Source organism: Petaurus breviceps, unplaced genomic scaffold (assembly GCF_028583685.1).
Source record: "Petaurus breviceps papuanus isolate PSGF00001 unplaced genomic scaffold, PetGlider_PUasm1.0 90451, whole genome shotgun sequence".
NCBI lineage: Eukaryota > Metazoa > Chordata > Mammalia > Diprotodontia > Petauridae > Petaurus > Petaurus breviceps.
Window position 1 is genome coordinate 1,114,994 of NW_027187258.1, and position 7,676 is coordinate 1,122,669.

Below are 7,676 nucleotides of genomic sequence, written 5' to 3' on the forward strand. Positions count from 1 at the left end.
GGCCCAGGTGAACCCAGGCCACTTAGATGGGAGCATCTAAGAATGTGGACTCTGCCCCCACTGCTACTCCTAGAGTAAAAGCATGGGAGCTGCCAGGAAACTGAGGTCTCTGCCTTCCCCAGCCTCCCCCCCAAGCCTCAGGTGGAGCTTCTGGGCTGATCTGAACAGGTGGCCAGGCATACACCCTAGTGAGCCAGGCCAGTCCCTTGGCCAGGGGACAGCTTCCTGTAAGCCTTGGGAGCTTTCTTTTTTTTTCCCCCGAAGTGGAGACTACAGCTTTAAGAAAGGACGAGCCCGGATGGGGGTGGGGGGTGAGAAGGGGGGGTGACCAGTTTCAGGCAGGCTTCAGAAGGCAAATCTGGATTGAGTTTAGGAAGGAAAAAAAGAAAGGGTTAGCTCTGGGCCTGCCTCCTTCCCTCTCCTCTCTCCTTCTGGAGAAGCCGTCCGGAGCCCCAGCTGCCCTTCCTTCCGTTGGTGAGCAGTGAACATGTTGAACTTCTGGGCACAGTGCTGGATGACTAGGTAGGTGGCAACGTCTATGCTTGGGTCCTCCATGCCCTCATTCAGACATGGCTTCAAACTTGCTTAGTAAGATGTAGGTGCTTCTGCTAACATGGGTTTGTCTAATGGGAAGAGGGACAGAGAGGCAGAAATGGACAGAGACACAGAAAAAAAATGGATGGAAACAGGGACAGACAAAAAGGAGAGAAAAAGTGAGGAAGAACAGGGAAAGAGGAGAAGAAAGAGAGATGGAGAGGGGGAGAGAGAGAGGAAAGAGAGGAGAGAGAAGGAGGGGAGAGAGAGTGAGGGAGGGAGACAGAGAGAAGAGAAAGAGGAGAGGGAGGGAGGAAGAGGGAGGGAGAGGGAAAGAGAGAGAGAGAGAAAGAGGGAAGGAGGGAGAGGGAAAGAGAGAGAGAGAGAGAACAAGTGAGCCATGGAGCACTGGGTTTCCCTCAGTGTCTGCAATGAGTAAGAAAAAGGAGAAAGAGATCCTTGGGGAGGGCACCAGCCTACGAGTCAGAAGAGCCCGGGTCAAGGCTGAACTTTGAGACCTTAGGCAGAACCCTTAGCCTTTCTTAATCTGCAGAATGATGGCACTCGGCCCAAGGGACCACAGTGATGGATGACGGAAGCCATTGCTCTCCTTTTGCAGGTGGGGGAGGCAATGAAGGCTCAGGGAGGGCCAGCAGAGCTAGAGGTCAATTTAGTGTAAAGTTTGCAAGCATTTATTAAGCACTTACTGTGTACCAGGCACTGTCTGTGTTCTGATGATACTGAGGCAGAAATAGGCTAGTCCCTCCCCCTCAAGTAGATGGTAATCCCTGGAAATGTGGCTAAACAGTGCTTCAGTGGCTCTGGCTCTGAGCCTGGAGGCAGGAAATTCAAATCGGGTCTCAGACACTTACTGGTTGTATGACCCTGGGCAAGTCTCTTCTGTCTGCCTTAGTTTCTTCAACTGTAAAATGGGGATAATAATAGTAACCTTCCTCCCAGTGTTTTCCTGGAGGATTAAGTGAACTCATATTTGTAAAGTGCTTGGTCCAGTGCTTGACACATAGTAGGTGCTTCCTAAATGCTTGTTACCTTTGCCTCGTTTTCCCCTTGTTATGTAAGTGAAAATGGTGTTAAAGCAAGTGAACTTGGAAGAGTAAGCAGGCCAGGTGAAGCAGCCTCCCCCAGGGCTGGAAAAGAGGGGAAGGTGCCACCAAGGCAGAGATACTGCCAGCCACCCAAAGAAAGGCAGCCCAGTGGGCGTCAAAGGCTAGAGCCCTTAGGAGGCCTTTGTTCTCATCCAGATGATGTCTTTAGGAGGATGAACTACACATGTATCCTGGATGAAACGATGAGAATACAACAGGCCAGATAGTCTCCAGCCCAGCAAGGGCCCCCTCTGGTGCCCCCAAATGCCAATGAGTCAGTAGCTGTGGGAGCTGGAAAGATGCCAGGAAAGAAATGCCGAGCTACTTCCAACCCCAGCCATGCCAGACTCAGCGGCCTGGGGAAGAGAGCAAGTCTTCTGATTGTTTCTGCTGGCCACCATATGGCTACAGGACTTATCTTTGTGTCCTCAATTCCTAGAATAGTTGGAGGCACCTCCTTTCTTACGTTGGAAACTTTGAGAGAAAGGACTATCTTTTGCCCTTTTTGTATCTTAGCACAGTGCCTGGCACATGGTGGGCCCTTAAGAAATGTTTCTTGAATGAGTGAATGTTGGAGCTTAATTGGATTGAGTCACCAGCAAGTCATTTAAGGAAAACTGCCTAATTCAGGTCTCAAAGCTCTGGCTGTTTATTGAACTATAGTTTGATGATTCTTTGAGAAGCTCAATGTTGCTCATTAAAAGGAATAGATTTTGAGAAATTTGAAACAAAACAAAATACATTTACTACAAGATAATGACAGTGTGAAGTGCTATTTACATAAGTAGCCTTCCCTTAAGGAGCTTACATTCTTTTAGTGGGAAGACCTGGCACCTAAGGGGAGTAGTAGTCATAGGTGGGGGAGCAATCTGGGAAGTCCCAGGGATGGCAAGAGTGGCATTGTACAGAGCAAAAGGTAGGAGGTGGCAGAGGGGGAGGGATGATGGGTGAGTGGATTCTGCGGTGGGCTGTAGGGTGACCCAGCTATCTTCATGATAGGATATTCTGCATTGGAGCTACCGGGCCCCCATCCTACCAAGTGACCCCCTACCCTGCAGGGATCCATGCAGACCTCCCTCACTGACCTATTAATGCCCAGAACTCCACCGCCCCAGAACCTTCCAATCAGCAAACACCAAACTGATACTAGGACTGCTGTTCATTTTCTTGAACTCTTGAGCATTTTCAGATTTTTTCATCCTATGCAAGAAGGCCAGGAAGCCCAATGGTTATGTCGGGAGAACAGCCCACTCAGACATCTTGGCCCTGATTGTGCATCATGCTTATGGGAGCAGGCAGGCAAGGGATGCCTGGCAGCCATGGCCCCATCAGCAAGAACAGTCTCCCCTTGAGAGAAGATAAACTCTCCGTCAGTCCTCAAGCCATCCTGACAGTGTGGTGCTTCAGAGTCCCAGGCTGCCAGTTCAAATCCAGACTTGGCAGCTTCTCCTACTTGTTGAGTTAAATTGTACTCTGCTAGTTGTCTTGCTGTTGTTATAGGCCCATCTTCTTTTTCGTTTTTGTTTGTTTGGGGTTTTTTATTTTTGCCCTTTTTTTGGAGGGGGAGGGCAGGGCAATTGGGGTTAAATGACTTGTCCAAGGTCACATGGCTAGTAAGTGTCAAGTGTCTAAGGCCACATTTGAACTCAAGTCCTCCTGACTCCAGGGCCGGTGCTCTATTCACTGTGCCACCTAGCCTCCCCAGTCCCTCGATTTTCAATCTGCTGCTCTTTTCATAACACCATGTTACCTAGCTACCCCCCCCATCTTCTTTTTCACTCAGACATCTCTCTGGAAACATCCCTCACCCCTGCTCCCACCCACCATGTGCCTTTCCATCATACTTTGGGTGACCCTCAACCTTAACTCAACTAGGCTGGTATATCTGACTCAGCCCTGTGGCACCACTGGCAGTCTATGGATTGATGTTCAAAAACATGAGCAGGCAGTACTGCCCTGGGGGCAGCTAGGTGGTGCAGTGAGTAAAGTGCTGGCCCTGGAGTCAGGAGGACATGAGTTCAGATCCGGCCTCAGACACTTAAAACACACACACACACACACACACACACACACACACACACACAAACTAGCTGTGTGACCTTGGGCAAGTTACTTAACCCCAATTGCCCTCCAAAAGGCAAAAAAAGAGAAAAGAGTTTCCCAAAAGCTCATTGCTGCCATCCTCTATGAAAGTTAAACAATGACCACTACCACCCCCTGCTGAAAGTGCTTTCTCGCCAGTCCAGGGATCTTCTCTCTGGCCTCACCTTCCTTGAACTGTCTTTGTCTGTTTGTCCCTTCCTCCAATTGGTCCTAATTCCCCCACTCTCCACCCGCACAACCATCTTCCTAGTTTAGGCCCTTCCCATCTCTCCCTAGATGGTTCTAGCCTCCTTGCTGCCTCCTTGTCTCCACTCTCTCCCCTCTCCAATCCGTCCTCCTCTTCAACCAAAGTTCTGGCCTTATGACTCCTGCTCAAGAAGTGCCAGTGGCTCCCTATTGCCTGTAGGATCAAAAAGAAATCCCGCTGTTTGGCTTGTAAAGGCCTTCACAATTCATACTACCCCATCTTTCCAGGCTGATTTCACGTTTAGCGAAATTGCCTTATTTCTTCTTCCATTTCCTCTCTCTATGTGTGGAATGTTCCCCTTCCTCAATTCCACCGCCTTCAAATCTATAACTTCCTTTGAGTGCCACTCCAGACATGAAACCTTTCCTTATTCTCCCCAGCTGGGAATGACCTTTCTAGACTTTGTGTATATTTTATCTTGTCCCATCTGCATGTTGTCTTCTAGCCATGCCCCCAATAACACTGAAGCTTCTGGAAAACAGTTTTTGTTTTTGTCCCATTTCCCCAAAGCTGAGTACAGTGTGTACTCTTGTTAGATCAAATTGGATTGGATTGGATTGGATTGGACTGCCATTGTTCATCCCTTTTCCAGATCCCCTTATTCCTTCGTTTTTGTGGCTCTGTAGCTTCCTTGCTCTCCTCCTACATCTTTGACCACCAGAAATATCCTTCTGCCTTCTCTCTCCATTAATTCTTGTCCAAGGAACTTCAAGATTCACCTCCTCCTGGAAGCCCTCCCTGATTAGTCATACCTTCATCTAATTATTTCCTTTTGTGTGGATGGAATACAGATCCCTCCTCATGGACATTTATTGCCTCCATTAATTTTTTGTTGTTGACCTTCTGGGAATGTAGTTATGCCATTTACAAAGAGTTACTGAAGTCCACCACTGCCAAAACCGATTTCTTTTCCATCATTGATTGCTAAGACTTCTGAGGATGCTGCTAGTGTTTCTCTACTGTATACATATGTTAGCCTGTGTTTTTGATCATATTAAGGGAATAAATCTCTTTGGGGAATCAATATCCCCACCAAGTGACCATCCAGCTGCTGTTGGATGCTATTGTCACTTGGGGACAGCCTCTTCATCCTGCAACTCCTGGATCTGCCCTCTGGGGACAAGCATTCCACACCACATGACAGCCCTTTAGACACTCGAGGCTAAGCATCCCGTGCCCCTTCAGCCTGCTGGCTTCTCGCCATCATGGCTACCCCCTCTCAATGGCTCTCCGAAGACTCGTCTGTTCTGAGCTTTATTTTGTCTCCTCCTCACATGACTTCATATACTGGATTGTTTTCCTGGCATTGAATGAGCAGGTTCTACTTGGTAAGGGTGAGTGTGTACCATTTGTATTATACTCATTTTTTATTGGGGGTAAGGGTGGGGTCCAGATCTTTGATTTCATTGATATAAGGAACTCCTAGTGTAGAAAGAGACTGCACCACAGTAGATACTTAGCTTTTGGTTCATGGTGACAAAGTGTCACCTATATATAGTTACACAGCTAGCCAATTTCTCCTGGACTCAAGACTGGTCCTTGTCTCTACCACACTGTGCTGTGTGTCTCCCATGTGCTAAATCATCACAGATCACATTGTAACATGTCAGCCCTGTTGGCGTCTAGGTCAACACTCCTACTTTGTAGGAGAGGAAACTGAGTCTCACAGAGGAAAGGATAGAAGCCAACTCTTCTGACTTCTAATCCATTGCTCTACCTATGACATCATCCAACTTGTCCTCTTCAAGTTTGGGGAGACATTACCTTAGAAAACACTGTTCCCAGGCTTTAAGGGGCCAGGCTAGGGAAATTCCAAGTTCCCTTGGCTTAAATATAAATATTTCCTTTTGGGGGAAGGGAGGGTGCAATATGAGAGTTCTAGGCAAGACCGGAGGCAGAGCCTGGAGGCCCTGGTAGTAGGCAGCTCTGTTGAAACCCTCCATCCTCCTCTTGAGGCCCGTGCTTCCTTCTCCTCCCAAATCTCTCCTTGCCAGCCCTTCCTCTCTGCTCCTCCCTGCCTGCCTTCATTCCAAGTGACCTCAGTAGGAAAACCCTCCAAGCCTTTTTGCAACCCAATCCAGACTCTCTGAGCTGTGGCTTTGGCCTGAAGCCTCTCTTTCCTGCCCTATAAGGGTCAGCCATTTCCAGAACCACAGTTTCCAGTCATGGACAAAGCCTCTCGCTCTCTCACCCTCAGGCACCGTTCCCAGGAGGCTGAGGCTGAGAAACTGTGCCTCCCTCTCTCAGGGCCCCCAAAGCCAAGTTCAGTCTTTCAAAGGTCTTATCCTGGTCCAGCATTACCCTCCCGAGTCCTTTGCACACATGAGCAGAGAAACATTGTCCTCAATATTCTCCTTACATACCTCCGGTTGAATGTTCAATCTATTCAGGGGCTTGTGGTTACTGGGTTATGTTTTATACATTAGTACCGCTCAGGTGACCAAATGTGGTGTCATGATAGAGCATTGGACCTGGAGGCAAGAAGGCTTGGGTTCAAATCCTACCTCTGCCTTTTGTAATCCTGGAAAATTTACTGAACCTCAGGTAGACTTGAAAAAGTTAGGTTATAAGGTATGATCAAGAACCCTGAGTGTGTAGGTATGTGAGTGTATGTGTCTGTGTCTCTGTGTGTATATATGTATGTGAGCATGTGTGTATGTGAGTATGTATTTCTGTGTGTCACTGTGTGTATATGTGTTTGAGAGTGTGTGTCTGTGTATGTGTGTGTCTCTGTATGTCTCTGTGTATGTATATGTGTGTGAGCATTGTGTGTGTCTGTGTGAGTGTGTGTGTCTCTGTGTGTATATGTGTGTGTCTGTGTGAGTGTGTCTCTCTGTGTGTATATGTGTGTGTCTGTGTGTGTGAGCATGTGTGTCTACATATGTGAGTGTGTGTGTCTCTGTGTGTCACTGTATGTGTATATGTGGGTGAGCGTGTGTATCTGTGTCTGTGTCTATGTGTGTGAGTGTGTGTCTCTGTATGTCACTGTGTGAGTATGTCTCTCTGTGTATATATATATGTGAGCATGTGTGTGTCTATGTATGTGAGTGTCTCTGTGTGTGTGTCTCTGTGTGTGTATATGTGTGTGTGAGCGTGTGTGTGTATGTGATGGGGGGACGGGAGTGGAGAGAGTTCCCACACTGGAAGCCCTCTCTCCAATAGAACTGATAGATTGACTTGGATCTCCAAATCCTCCTGGTCCATGCTTCCTGGTATGATTTCTGTAGTCTGGAAAAAGGCATCACAGCTCTGACATTGGCTGGGTGACTTTGGCCAAGTCACTCTGCCCCTCTGGGAGCCTCAGTTTGCTCATCTATAAGGTGAGATAATTCTCCTTGTATTCAGAGGATTGTTGTGAGGAAATTGCCCCAAAGTGCCCAGAAATGTGTCGGTATTGTCACTGTGATTGCTCTGATTGTTGTTATCATTCTTTCTGTGTGTTTGTCTGAGGGAGACTTGAAAAGCTTTTAGTCCCTACCTACTCCTGCTTGATTTGACTGCTCTCAGGCCTCAGGACTTCTCAAGACCTTTTCTCAACAGGCTTTGGCCTTTATGTCTCCCTCCAGCTTGTCTGGATGCATCCCTCTATCTCCTGTCTGGGCCCATCCCCCCACAGCCTGTCTGGGCCCATCCCCCCATAGCCTGTCTGGGTCCATCCCCCCATAGCCTGTCTGGGCCCATCCCTC

The 7,676-nt window shown here is 48.1% G+C and overlaps 1 long non-coding RNA gene across 1 annotated transcript in view; it reads left to right on the forward strand.

The window, feature by feature from the left end:
* Positions 1 to 336: 336 nt before the first annotated feature.
* LOC138141663 (uncharacterized) overlaps positions 337 to 7,676 on the forward strand; it is a 24,734-nt gene continuing 17,394 nt past the window's right edge. Inside the window, exon 1 of the long non-coding RNA XR_011163230.1 lies at positions 337 to 522. This is a non-coding gene — a long non-coding RNA (uncharacterized lncRNA). The remainder of the gene's footprint in view (positions 523 to 7,676) is intronic.